Below are 14,890 nucleotides of genomic sequence, written 5' to 3'. Positions count from 1 at the left end.
ATCAAGATGACTGTATTGATTTTGTTTGCTTCTGAATCTCATGAAGCATTGGACTGACTGCAGCAAGGAAGTGGGATGATGAATGGAGAGTGCTGGCGTTTGGATCCTGGCTGCTTGTTTGGTGATGAGGTTGGCTGCCAGGTTTGGTGCTCTGAAAGGATCTGACCCTCCTCATCCTCAGACCAGAAGGGATGATTTGGCTGGGGCCGTCCCACAAGAGATACGGAAGCAAACCAGTGTCGGCTTTGGTGTGTCTGAAACTGCTGCTGACTGCAGGGCAAAGGTCCTGCTCTCCTCCAGTACCTGTAGCTTGTGGCTTTGAGCAGTTCTTCTAAGTTTATGGAGTGGTTTTGTGGCTTTTGTTAAGTGGATCAGAGCAGTCGCTGGTCAAAACGTCCCTTGTTTGGGCTGGCAATTACAGGGTGATGATCCTGTTGGTTTCACATCTCTTCCTTTAAATTCAGCTGCTTTTCTCATCTTTCATTCTTGGTCTCCCAACTTCACCGCCCACCCCGGTCTGTCACCACACATCAGTGCTGTGCAGTCCCCACCTCTGGTGATGTTCACTTCCTTCCCCTCAGCTTGTGGGGTTTCACTCGGAGCCTGAAGGCCCTTGTGTGGCTCTGGAGCTTTCTGTACCCTGTGTGAACAGCAGCTGGCTGCAGCCAAAGGCCCTCAGACTGCAGCTGAAGCAGAGCCCAGTTGATTCCTGCACAGCCTGGGTCCAACCCACCTGCCAAACACAGAACCATGCTGCTGTGTGAGAGCCTCCAGGCCGGAGAGAAGGATCCCAGCATTAGTCCCCCCGCTTGGCAAACCTAAACCAGCCCTAAGCTCATAACCATGGGTTCCTGATGCTGGCCATGCTAATTGCTTGCTGTCACACCCACACTCTTTGCATGTCTGCCAAGCTCAGTGATTGTAAAATGATAGAATTCCTGAGCTTGAGGGTCCCTGCGAGGACCACTGAGTCCAGCTCCTGGCTGCACGCTTCAATGGCTCCAGGTGGGGATGGCAAAAAGCTGCTTGAGTTCCTGAAAAGATCAGAGCAAAGGCTCTGCTGCATCTGTCTGCGACTCAAACACCACCACTGTGTTATTCATAATAATAATTCCTACAAATATAGTTGGAATTTGAAGCGAGCAAAGCACAGCTCACCTCAGGAACTGAATCAAAGGCTGGCACAGTCTGGAGCACACACCTCTGCCTGTTTTGCTGTTTCCCGGGCAGATTGCAGCTTGATGACATCCAACAGCAAAGCAGTTCTCCTTCAGCAGGTATCTTCTGAACTCACAAGCACCTCTGCACTGCAGAGTAGCCCTGTGTTTAACAAGGCTGTCCATCATTCACACTGGTTTCAGATCTGACATTCCTCTCCTAGCACCCAGGACCAATGCTTAGTCACTTCCCCGTGAGGAGGAATGACTTAGCATTAGGTAGTAGATGAGAACAGGATTCTTTCCTATGTTGCTCCCTTATAAGCTCAATAACCACATGCTGCATGTGGGTAACAAGAGCCAAACAGGAGCCGTTCCATCCCAGACTACACCTACAGATGTCTCCACAAGGTCCGTCTGAAGAGTCTCACAGCTGAAGGTCCTGGGACTGCTCTTCTTCTCTCCAAACACACGGTAGCTGAGGAAAGCTCCCTATTAGCTGAAGAGACCAATTTCAGGACCTTCACTGACTGGAGGAGCCACTGTGGGACACAGGTGTCCCCTCCCACTCACCCTCTCTCCACAGCCGACCATGGTGCAGCTCTTGAAAAGATGACGGAGCTGTCTAAATCAAACCCTAGCACTGACTACATAAACAAATACATGGACTAGCTGCATGAAGAGCAAGCAGCAGACATTGCAACAGCAGGTCAAATGCAACCTCAAAGATTTACTAACGAAGAGTCAAAATGCTACATTTCCATGGGAAGCCTAAAACGGATCAACTCAGGTGTGACAGTGGCTCCCAAGGCGGTTCTGCTCCACACATTGCTGGTGCACTTGCTAAGACACCTCATCTTTGTCTTTGGACACTGGGAAAAGGGGAAAACATTTTGCTACTGGTATGTCATTCTTGGGAATGGGAAAGAAAGTGAGTGTGGGACTTGGGTCACATCACTGCAGCCTATGGAGAGCCCCTGGGGTGTGTAGCTGCCCTGCAGCACCGCACTGCCGCTCCACTGCTCCAACAACACCTACAGCAGCTGTGCACATAAAGATGGCAGACTACAGGGAGTGCCATGCAGGTGCTGCGGGGCTTCATCCCTGTCATGGTTTTGTAATTTTGTAATTTTGCTATCAGTATTCCACATCATAACATCATGTCAAGTATGGATACTTCTGTTGAATGTGCAGTCCACAGAAGAAGACTACATATCCCAGAGAACAACAGGAGTAACAATAAGTCACGGGACCAGGACTCTATATAATCTCGTTCCCAGGCTGGAGTGCCCTCCTTCTTCTCTCGAACTTCTCGGAGAGTGGGAAGCGTTCCAGCCGTGTCGCCTAGAGTTCACAGTAGGCCTCTCGGTTTTCGGAGACTCTCTCTCTCTCTGTTTCGTTCGATTTTGTTAGCCTTAATTATATTATATTGTGTTATCTTGTATTTCGATATCATATTTAGTAAAATAAGTTTTTCCTCCTTAGATTGTCGCTGTTTTATCCCACTCCCCTTTTCCCCCTCCTTTCCAGGCCCCGGGGGGGGGGCGTGGGGTGGCTTCCCCTGTCACGGGCATAGGTAAATCTAAGTAACCCGTGACAATCCCCTAAGCCCGCAGTATCAGCAGTGCCCAGCTGGCTTTGCTGCACAGCCTTATCACCTGAGAGTCTGCAGACTTGGGGGAAAAGCTCAGCAGCTGCGCAGCTGCCGAGGTTCCATGTCATGCCCCGGCCTGCACACAGCCCGGCTCTCCCTGCTCTGCTCTCCCAGTGTTTCCCGCAGCCCCTGTGCTGTGACTAACACGAGCGGGGCTCGGGCCCAACGCCCGCTCACATCCCCAGCAGGCAGAAATAGCACACGACAGAAACCCAGCCTACCTGCAACCCCCAGCAGCAGTTCAATCCTTCATTTCTACACTTGTGCTTCGTAACACCAAACCAATAACGACAGGATGAGCATCTCTTTGAGTCATTTTATAAAAGTATTTGACTTACAGAGATATTGTTACAGTTTCCTGAGTACTGGAAATTACAATACAAGGAAATTTCCACAATTAACTTCATACAGTATTTTACCATCCAGTGCTGCTGATCCCTGTTCATGTCCTTGTTCAATGGAGCAATACACAAACAGTGATGCTGGAAGAAAATGAAGACACCACAAGAATCAGGGGCTGGAGATACCAACAGAACCATGAGCTGAATTCACAGACAGAGCACAGCATGTCAGAATGATGCAAACAAGACAACTTTAACAGGCTTTTCTTTTTCAAGTTTTTTTTCTTTTTCTGGAATAGAAACACATTAAAATATCAGCTCCCGCTGCTTGATCAGATGAAGACATGACGCATTTACTGTGCAGCTTCATATAGGAACACCTGAGCTACCTGGAGCAATAAGGCTTTGTTAATTCATCCATCAGCAGCTCAGCATCTCATTCAGTTTTTCATGTCATTTTCATAAGGCAAACAACGAAACAGAAGTTACTTTCATGTTTGAGAATTGGGATTAGTTGGCAGCTACATATGAGTATGTATTTGTTATGCAGTATGAATTCACACAGACCAGGTTGCTCAAGCAGTGCTGGGAGCAGTAAAGTCATTCATCTCAGCTGGAAGTCCAATATTACCTGCGGTAGCAGATGCTGTGGGGTTATCCACAGCATCCACGGGATGTTTCCTCCGCATCCCCATAAGGAACAGCAAAGTGCACCAATGGTTCATAGGAACAACGTTTTATTTCTACAGAACATGCTATAGAAAAACCAACAGACTTGTTGGCTTACAAAGCAAAACATTTAAGTAAACATTATTTCAGACTTCAAGAACGTCGCCAATTGAACACACTGGCAGTTTTACTTTCCTCTTTGGCCAAATGCAGCATTTCACAGACTGCTTTTCCCAGCTGACTCTTTGTTTGCGGTACATTAAAGTAAGTTCTGGTGCTTGGGATATCCAGCCCACTTTCCTCATCCAATACAGCAGGAAAGACACAAACACGCCACTTAAATTAAAGAAAGAAAACATGGAGTAAGTGGAATCCGAGACTGCAAAAATATATACAAGCATTTATCTTTTTCCTGAACTAAACATTTCAGCCATAAAAATATTCAACAGCTGTACCCTATAGAACTAGGGCTAAGGCTATTTCAATTAGAACTGCTTTGTGTTTTAAAAATATAGGGCTGAAAGCCTTTTGGGTGATACTTATACATCCACGGCATGTCTAGGTTCCCTACGTGAATCATAAATCATTATGCAGAACACAAACTAGTTGTCTTAGCTTAATCTTGCATTATCCTGTTTAATTTCATCTCTCCTGTAAATATGTTAGATAACTAGATTTCACTGTCAGAATTAACATAAACAGAATATTTATAAGGCTTTTTTCTTCTCCTTCTGAGCTGTATACGGTAAAATACCCATCCAGTGCTTTGGAATAGGCAGATCTTCCTCCTAGTAAAACTGTGAAGCAAGGATAGCTTTCACCGCCAGCGAGAAGGTTTCTGAAAGTGCTCGGTAGAAATCCAGAGTTTACGTGGATAAAACCTCAGGATAACATCCATTTACTTACACGCAACTATTGTTAAATAATCCAAGTCAAGTCTACTTTACTATGAAGTGTGCAACAAGCAGAAGAAGCGAAGAACATCACGCTGAGTTCACATTCTTCAAGGTGCAAATCCCAGCTATTCCTGCCCAAAACCTTCTGTTTCTTCAGTTGCAAATAACAGCTTTTCCTTCAGCTGCTCATAATTCTTATAGGCTGGAAGGTCCAAGCGATTGAAACTGAAAACAAAGAGAAACCTTAAGTATTGAACAACAGTTTAAACCACCAAATATCCATTAGGAACACAGGCATATGAACTGTCCTGTTCAGAAGGAAAACTGCATTTGTACCCTCTAAAACACCTGTATCTTGACATGCACTTGTCTATGAAAGTGAGAGTTAAAGCACAACAAGCACCTGAGCAGCGATAACTTTCCAGAACTGGCAATGTATTTAGTAACAAGTCTCACCTAATCTCTCTTCTGTATCGGAAACTTAAAATCTGAGCATCTTCACAAAGCACCAGTGTAACTCAGAAACTGAGCAGAAGCTACATTTTCTCCAGCCAAGAGGGAGCATGAGCATGGCTATTTATTTTCATTGCCAAGATCGAGCGTGGTGATAATGAAAGATCAATCCCAAACTCTTTAAAAAAAGGACAACCTTAAGTACTAAAAGTAGCTTTATGTTTTTAGTGATGTGCAGATCCATGGCGTTTACAATGGAATCAGCTCCACAACAAAACTGCTTTTCAGAAGTTCAACTATTACTCAGCAGAGCTTACTGCCATAGCCCAGTGCTTTGCTTTCACACAGTCTCAGGCACTTCCATAACACACCCACTTCCTAAAATCTCAAAGTAGATTTCCATCCATAAGAACAGAACCACAGCAGAGTTTGATCCTTCGTACTTACCAGGTGTGACTTCCAGGTAACCAGTTTTCCTTTCCAACTTTCTCAATGCAAAATTTTTGGGGTCTGTTGCTCCCTGTACAAAAATCAAACAATTAATTCTTAGGTCTAACTGCCTGTGTATACCAGTAGGTAATACGTGACAACAGCGCGTGAAAACAAGACTATAACTACTTGCAGAGCACAAAGACATTTGTCTCTCACTACATCCCTCTGAAGAAATCCACGTAGTGAAATGCATAAATATGAAGCGGTTTTCAAAGAAACTCAACCACTGAATGACATCGTTGGTTTGGTACTGGAAGGGATCTCTGGAGTTTACCTAGTCCTGCCATGTCCAAACCATGGATCAAGTCACTGATGCAAGGCGTGTTCACATTCCATCCATCCCTTTTTCTATCACCGCTCTACCAATATGCAAGACTCAGATTCCATATAAATTCATTAAAAAATACCCTTAAACACACAGCTTGGTCCTTATTAAGAAAAAAGGAAATAACTTGAGCATAAAATGCATTAAAGAGGGCTCGTTACCCGTGAGGTCAGCAAATCCTCCCACTGGTAATCTGCACGTTCCAGTAACGAACTGTAGAAATCTCATTCTCTTCTCATTATCTATTTATTTCCCAAACTGAAAAATAATAATTAACACTGATGTCAAGTTTAATATTGAAATGTTCACTTCCCCATCCCCCATGGGACAGCTGGATTAGCAGTTATCATGTACATTTACATGCAATGTATCTGTTGAGTAATTCTGACTATTGCTCACTAAGCTGTTGCTGTGTTCTTGTGTGGAAAAAAGAAGTCTACAAACCTGCCAGAACCACAATATCTGTCTGCAGGTTCTGCTATCATGCCGGTAGATGGTATTGCCTCTGCCAGTCATTCAGATCAATTTCTTGAATTCCACACAGGAGCACCTTTAGGGAAGAAAAATTTCATAAACATGGAAACTACGAGCTACTACTTTGCTTCTACAGCAAGACTATTGTACTGAAATACTACTGTACTTCAAAGCACCCACAATCACAGTACGCTTGGTTTTAATATTAAACTCTTAAACTTCCACAGCAAATAATAACATCCGTGGCAACAAAGAAGATACACCAGTCATGAAAACGAATGCATTTAGACTTATAAACCATACTTTCTCATTGCCTAACCATACCATTCTGTGCTAGAAATACGATGTTCTGCTGCAGAGTATAATTTGGAGAGACCAAAAGCAGCTAAAACCTGCTCCACTCTGTAATTTGACCATCCGCTGATATTTGGTTCTTATCTCCCTTGCTTTCCAGTCACTCACTCTTCCCTACGTGAATCATAAATCATTATGCAGAACACAAACTAGTTGTCTTAGCTTAATCTTGCATTATCCTGTTTAATTTCATCTCTCCTGTAAATTTGTCTTCACAAATAAAGCGTTACTGAAAGGAAGAGACAAAGCAGTGACATAACTGACTGTTATGGGGAAGAACAGAGCTGGGAGCCGCCCGTCCTGATGTGCATCCTGTCCTTCTGTGCCGTGGGTGCTGTGAGGAAGTGAGCACATGGGAACAGGGTCCTCAGGGACTGCAGGGATGTCCCCGTGGCTCTGGGATGTACCTGAGCAGCTGCCTGGGCTCAGTGAGCCAGCTCAGGGAGCAAAGTGCATTTTGGGGCACTCCACCCTACAAAAAGGTCCTTGAAAGCATCGCAAGGAGGCGACAAAGCTGGTAAGGGCTACGAGGTTCATCCTGTAGGAGAGGCTGAGGACCCCCGGCTCGTCCGAGCTGCAGGAGATGGGGCTGAGAATCCGTCCCGTTGCTCGTTGTGGCTTCCTAAGCAGGGGAATGGCACAGAGCTGCCCGTAACTGATGAAGGAAGCGGGGGAGGGCTGAGAAACGCGTCTTTGCCGTGGGGGTGGTCCAACGCAGGCACGGGCCCTTCTGGGGGGTGGTGGATGCCCCGAGCCCGTCACTGACCGAGTGGCGTTTGGACAATGCCCCGAATGTGGTGCTTAACTTCAGGGCAGCCCTGAAGCGCTCAGGACCCGCTCGGTCCCTTCCGGCTCCTCCATCCAATTTAATTGCCCCCGCATTTGTCCCATCCTGGGGGCGGCCCGGCTGCTGGAACCCCCGGCAGCGCTGCGGGGACAGCCGCCAGGTGGCAGCGCGGGCTGCGGTGCGGGGACGGCGGGCGGTGGGCGGTGTTGGCACCGGGGCCGTTTGCGGGATGTTGTGAGGTTCCTCCCTCCCTCCCAACTCCTTTCTGCCCCCCCCCGCCCCCGAGCCGCGCTGACTGCGCTGCAGTGCCCGCAGAGATGATGATGCTGGCACCGCGTTGTGCCCCACTCCGGGGTGATGGCGTCAGTGGGTCATACCTCGCACACTGGTTTGAAGGGAGCAGCAGGGAGAACCCGCTGGGCTCCCCCCTCATCCCAGCACCACACGTGCCAGGGGCAGCACCAGGCAGGTGGGTGCCAGGCTGGAGGCTTGGGCACATCCCAGGGCACAGATCCCCACTGCTTTCTTCTCTTGCTGCTGAAAGGAGCCAACCAGGATCAGGGACAGGACCTCAACTCTGACCAGCAGGAAAACTCAGGACAATGGAATGCAGTCTGCCAATCTTTTACCAGTTCAGCTGTGCTTTATGACTCATTATTGCAAAGACTCTTTTAGTAAAGTACCACCCTGGGGTATCTAACCAAAAAGAAAAGGTTTTTATTAAATTAAAGGGTTTTTTTTGTTTGTTTTTTTTTTTTGTTTGTTTTTTTAAACATACTATAATAACTACTATGAAGTTCAACTGTCAATCATCCCAGAAAGTTCACGAAGGAGATCATCCTCATCCTTCTCCAGGTCCAAGTCAATTTCTGCTTCCATTTCCCCTCCTGAGATTTCCAAGATGAACTTTTCAGTGTCATCTTCTACAGCCTTGGTGAGCAGGCTGACCTCCGGCAGGGCTGGAGCAGCAGTCTGGGAAGAAGGAAGACAAAGTCAATGATTGCTCAGGAGATCCTTCCTCTGCAGTGCTTCTCCTTCAGCACTGCTGATCCTGAACCCAACATGGGGGCCAAGGGGCTCCTGAAGGATGTTAACAACCACGGGAAGTCTGCAGAGCACCTCAGGTCTTTTTAACAATGCAGCAATAATGGACAAATTCCTTCACACTACAGAGGAATCACAGGGCTGCAGAGCATTGTGTACACACTGTCATTCATCCAGCATCCTGCACACAGTGACTACTTTGAAAGGAAACCTGCAGAACATTTCAGTTCTCCACACTTTCTGCAGCAGTTGTATCTCAGTATCAGCCTGACGAGGACAGCACTGACACTTCTTCCCCTCCTTACCAAAGCTGCTTTTTTAGCTGGAGGCTTCTTCAGTGCTCGTTTAAATCAGCACAGTGCTAGAGCTGTTACATACCACATTCTATTTGAGCAACAGAAAGTCATTCCTGTTCCCCTACACAACATCCACCCACAGTCTGATTTCATTGAACACGAAGCCATCGTGACCTTTTTGTATCCAGTGCTCCCACGTTAACCTCACAAGTTGTACCTGGTGCCAGCAGGGTTACTGCCTCACTGCCAGATACAATCAGATCAATTCTGAGTTTGAGGAGTGCAAAGCTGTCTGGGAAAGCCATTGAAAGTACCAGGATTGTGAAACATGGCTGCAGCTCTTCACCAAAGGCAGGAAGGTAGGAATGCACTCATGATGGTGGCACATGGTGAGCAGTGAGACATGAGAACATGTGAAGAAATTGTGTCACTGTGTCCATCTACAGAAGGGACTCACCTCTGCGGGTGCAGAGACAGCTTTGGGAGCAGCCCTGCTCCATCCCACAGTCTTTTCCTCTTCTCTTCCAGGTGCTTTAAAACAAGGAAAAAGAAAATCACTTGGTCAACAGCAAGCATAGAAAGAAACCTGAGTGCCAGCGTTTCCTCCATGTGCTTATTTCCTCACATTCAATAACAAAGAACACGAGAGAGGCGACATCTCGCAGTCCATACAGTATCCAAGCTCTTCCCTCCTTCACATGCTGTCTCTTCACAAAGCCTCTCTCACCTGCCCAATGAATAACTCACCCCCCTGACCTTTCTGACAGAGGTTGGCCCCCATGTTAAAAACTCAATCCAGGCTTTACAAACACGTTTACATATTAAAACAAGCAACACGCCAAAGATGAAGATAACCTTGGCGTCAACACACAGAACATGCCACACCAAAAACATGGCAGAAAGAAAGTACAGGAGAAACTGAATTACAAAACCTCACAGCGAATGAATTCTCCAGAATGAAGCAGGCAGACACCACGGATTCAATGGAAAAACACATGGATGGACATCTGGCACTACCTGCCTTTGCATTTGGTAAGAAATAGCCCAGGCAATTCTAAGCAAACTCCATTTGCTTGACAGGGGAAGCACTTCAGCAGAGCAGACAGTGAAACACCTCGTTACCTGCTGGCTTTGCGATCTGCTGCATCCGCAGGGCTTTCTCCTGCTTGATTTCTTCCAAGCTTTTAATATGCATTTCTTCCAATCGCTTGATTTTACGCGGTGGCTCTTCCAGTTTCTCGTTACCAGGCTCAGGTGGAGGGAAAATTCTCTTCTTCTTGCGCTTATCCTTAGATCTCTTCTCAGTAAGAACCTCTTCTACTTTTTGCTTCTCTTCTTCCAGTCGTCTCTTCTTCCAGATCTCCCCTGCTGGCTTGGCACCCTTCTCTGTCATCATCAAGAAAGGAGAAGCGTAAGGATTACAAGAAATTCCAACGAGAGCTCAAGTTTCCAGATTTGTCATAATATTACAGAATATACGTGTTCCCAACAACAACGCTCCTGAGAAAGAATAAGCAGAAAGCCTAGAGAATCTGTGCAGCAAACACCGATGACCATTTACCTCTCCTTGGTGCTCTGTCAACCTCGATCTTCTTCCCCAGCCTTTCTACGAGGCTGCGCTTCAGCGGAAGGCCACTGACATCAGCTACAGAGAGAAAACAACAACATTCCTAAGATAATTCCTTTGGAGAAAGATTTTTACAAGTCAACCACAAACTTTGGTTTCTCCAAGTGTATGTTCTCAAATTCACCTTTCAGCTGCTACACTTGTGTGCCACTTGGAGTCATCACAGACCCACGACACACTTTCCTCCCTCCTGCTTCAGCAGTGCCCTCCCATTTACGTGGAGGCAGCCAAACAGCAGCTCACAAGCAGCCCTTACCTACAGAGGATTTCCGTTTTCCAGGTTTATCAGCAGTATTCGGTTGACTCACAGGCACCTCCCCTAAAACAAAGAAAAACAAAGTGCTTATTTGACAGAAACCAACAGAATTACTGTCTTGTGAGCCCATTTCCCACCCAAAACAAATACAACCAAAAGACACCACTTTGACAGCCCTGACACAAAATAATATTGCAACTGTAATGCACTCAGGGTAAGTCCCAATTGTAATTTCTCCATTCCACTTAGGAGCCACCAAATGGAAGCAAAGGTACTCATCATTACCCTGCTTTGCAGGCAGCATCACAGTGCTGACCAGTGTCCGCACATTCTCCTTCTTAGGCACACGAACAATCTGAGATTTGAGCCGATGAGCAGGAGCTCCTGAAGGTCCTTCTGATCCAAGTGTTTTTATTCCAGCATTCAAACTGTCATCTGGGAACACAGAGCAGTAAATGAGACTGAGGGACAGAGGCACACGCTGAGGACCACAGCTCTGCAAACTGCCTCCTGCTCAGAAGCATGCAGAACAAACCCTGTCAGCTCTCCCCACAGCTAAGAGCACCATGGACCTGATGTCTGTCTGCTGCCCTCCTTTCATCCTTCTGGATATTAAAAGTAGGCTTTATCCCTTACTTTATCCCATCCATATGACATTAGATTCCTCTATCAGCAAATGTGGCTTTCACCACTGGTTGAAAAGATGCACATACAGGCACTTAAACTCCATGCTGTGGCCTCGTCTTGCTCTAATGATGTAAACAAAGGAGTTTACCTTCCTAATCTGAAAGGCACATGAAGTTACAAGGTAGGAACAAGATCATGGAAATAGCTGATTCCATTCAGCAACCCTATGTTCTGTTGTGTTTGTACAATGAATTGCTTTGGAGTTAATTGGCAAGTGCTTCTGATTAATCCTGGAATACCTTGTTTTGTATCAGCATCAGATTTTGTAGTGGAAATTATCTGCAATCCAAGATGGTTTTCTTCAGCTGGTTGCTGGACAGGTGTTTTTGTTTCTTCTCCCTCCTTAGAAAGCTGGTCTGTACAAGCAAAGAGAAAATCAGTCTCTTCAGTTATGCGGTAGGAATTCAATCAGATTATCCACTGCACAAAGATGGCAGGCAAGGCTGAAAACCCACACAGATAAATGCTGAGTCTCCACTTGCCCATCCAAATGGCTTCTCTGTGAACAAGGAAATCCCCCCCTACACAACATTCATCTCCCTGACACCCAGTAAAAGCTTAAATGCAGGAGAACAACCTGCAAGGCAAAGGCCACAGGAGCAGAGAGAAGCTGAGCATGCAAGATAAAACTGAGGTATCAGAAGCGCACAAAGTTCAGCTCTGAACCTATCTATCAGCTCACAAGTGAACGTTACCTGGCGTTCTTTATGACACTATACCCACCTGTGAGTAATAGAGTTAATCTTTCGTACCTAAAAAAGACAAACTCACTTTGGCTTGGTGGAAAGAAAACCCCATTGAGGTAACGTCCCTTGGTGTGATGGAAGGCACAGTTGGATTTCTGGCAGCCTCCTGGCTGGTTCTCCCAGTAGCAGGAAATCATGCTGCGTTTTTTCTGAAGACAGAAAGGAAGAAGAGCTGATGGTAACGTGGACCTAAGATCTGCAAAGGGAGACTGAGCTCCAGATGGTGCCAGTGAGCAGACTGCCACAAAGCAGCACTCAAACACCACTCTGAAGAGTGCGCAGGCTGGGAGCACCAGGCTCACTGAGCTTTCCTAGCATTCTGTGGGTGAGGACACCAGTTTAGAAGGGGTTAAACTAACACACCTTGCAGAATGCTTGTCTGAATGATGTGGTTCTTTAGTATCTGTTGATAGACCACTGTTGGTATCAACTACAAGAATATTCTGCTATGATATACCAATGCCATTGAGCTCTCTTCCCTCTGCTTCCTCCCCTATTCTTAACCGTAGGAACCATCATCATTTCAAAGCAAATGAACCTAATCTGCAAAAGCACATTCAGCCCACCTAAAGAAATGAGAAGTGGGTTTGGTGATAAACTCTGAGGAGCCAACACTCACACTGATCTCCATGTGCCTGAACCTGCAGACATTCCTGAAGCAGCGGCCCTCCTTCCACAGCGTGCAGATGGTTTCATTGCCCAAAGCGGCTTCACAGTGCCTGAAGGGACAGTTGTCTCCCTGTAACCCAATGGAAACCAAGAGAGGAAAATGAAATAGTACAGCCTGAGAACTGGCCATGCTTTGAGCTCATTTTTAGCGAGTTGCTCTATTGTACAATGCAATTAGTTATGAAGTTTGCTGAAGACCAGTAATACTTCTACTTATTCTACCCATTCCTCTTAACTTCAGAACTGAAAGAAAGAAAAAATGAAGGAAAAAACCCAAGCAGACCTTTTTACAAGTGGAATAGAAGTAGAAATAGCAATCATTTCCTTTAATCGACATGCTGGACCAGCGCACAGAAGCAGTTCTGGTCTCGGGGATCTCTGTGCAGCTCTTCCTGTGCTTCTCAAAGAGCTGGCTCGTGCTTCCTTGGACTGAAAGTCTTCTACAGTCTTGATCAGTGAAATCTTTTGAAAAGGAACCCTAAGCAAAACACCAAAAAGCAGAAAAGGATGAGGAATGCCCACCCGTCTTCCCAGCTTTGTTCTCTTCATTCAATCAGTCTCTCAGGAGCAGTTGTTTCAAAACATTGCCCTCCTCAACACTGGTCAAACTCTAGTAACATCACCCTGACTCAGCACGGAGTCCCTGGGCTGCACGGCTGCAAGCCCTCCAATGGAGCCCCTCCTTCAACATCACGAGTGACAGCAGTGAGTAACCCCAACACATTTGTCTGACCGCTGCAGGTCTTCAAGCTCAACCACCTGGACAACCTCAGCAAATACAGTGATCTTCAAAGCTTTGCAGTTCACTTCTCCTGTAGGCCGAACCAACACTGAATCCGTGAATTAATTAATTATAACAGGTTAGGAAGAATTTTCCTCCTCACTTTGCCTATGTCAAATTCTGTAAGTTGGAATTTCTGGTCTTCAAGGATTCTTCACCTTTGAAGAATCCACAAAAACCATCCTCCGTCTTTATTACCTGTACAGCAAAAGCATGCCAGTGCGTATCAATACACAAATCCACACACATGTGCCTGTATACTGTAACTCAGCACTGCATGGAGCTGCAGCACGATCTGCTCAGCCACAACAAGGGTTTGGGTTGGTTCATTTTTTTTTTTCTTTTCTGATGTAAAAATCAAATATTTTGATATTTTAGATTTGTTTTGTTGCTTTTTTTTTTTAAGGTACCAAATGCAGTAAAACCTGCAACCAGGCCAGACAGAAGATCAAATTCAAGTGATTCAGAACTCTTTCATTAAAGTGCTGCACATTTCTGAGCTAAGCATTTCCGATAGTCAATAAAAGTTGGAACCTTTTACTCACACAGACACTAGTGAATTTTCGAGGAAATTTTTTTTTTTCGGGTTCTCAAGTTAGTTGCTGGATTGACTGCATGACAAAGGGAACAAAAACAGCACTTAAGGACAAAGTTCCCTTCCCTCCTCCAATACTGATAGAAATGCTGCCTTTTTACCTTTAGTACCTTCACAACGGATTGGCAGACTCCTACGTTCCTAAAGACCTCAATGCTGCTCAGCACAGACACCGGGCACCAACTGTCACTGGACTCTGCACCGTGGAACACGCACACAGCTCAGCACTTCTGTTTCCTCACAATTGGAAGGGTTCTGGAATTGGGAGCATGAAGCGGACTAGAAATACCTCACATCCCTCTGCTCCTTACAAGCCCTTCCATTTTAAAACAAGATAAGCCCAGACACATCTGTTAGCACAGCAGCCCAAATGCTAACCAGAACACACAGTGTGTAACGCTGAAAGTACCAGTTTAATGCCGCGCCACAAACCCTATATAGTGGTACAGGTGACCACCCCTATCAGATACCCATGACCTCCATGACTCCACTGCTGGTGCATGCAGGCACCACCTGCCCAATACCCAACATCTCCCCCCTCTTTATTATCTGCAGCCCCTGTAAAGGTTCCCCTGCATACTCCCTGT

At 46.0% G+C, this 14,890-nt stretch overlaps 1 long non-coding RNA gene across 3 annotated transcripts; it reads right to left on the bottom strand.

Annotated features, from left to right (window-relative positions):
* Window positions 1–3,107: 3,107 nt before the first annotated feature.
* Window positions 3,108–6,829, bottom strand: LOC146756989 (uncharacterized). 3 transcript variants are annotated; one of them, XR_014936973.1, is made up of 5 exons: window positions 6,432–6,820; window positions 6,149–6,245; window positions 5,618–5,690; window positions 4,728–4,942; window positions 3,108–4,157 (listed from the first exon to the last, which is right to left on the bottom strand). It is a non-coding gene; the product is annotated as an uncharacterized LOC146756989 (long non-coding RNA). The 3 variants fall into 3 exon arrangements; XR_014936972.1 differs by having other exon boundaries at window positions 3,108–4,942; window positions 6,432–6,826; XR_014936974.1 differs by lacking the exon at window positions 6,149–6,245 and having other exon boundaries at window positions 3,108–4,942; window positions 6,432–6,829.
* Window positions 6,830–14,890: the final 8,061 nt, after the last annotated feature.

This window comes from Coturnix japonica, chromosome 24 (genome assembly GCF_054131305.1).
Source record: "Coturnix japonica strain WE chromosome 24, WE-NBRP24, whole genome shotgun sequence".
NCBI lineage: Eukaryota > Metazoa > Chordata > Aves > Galliformes > Phasianidae > Coturnix > Coturnix japonica.
This window is presented reverse-complemented; position numbering and strand designations above follow the sequence as displayed.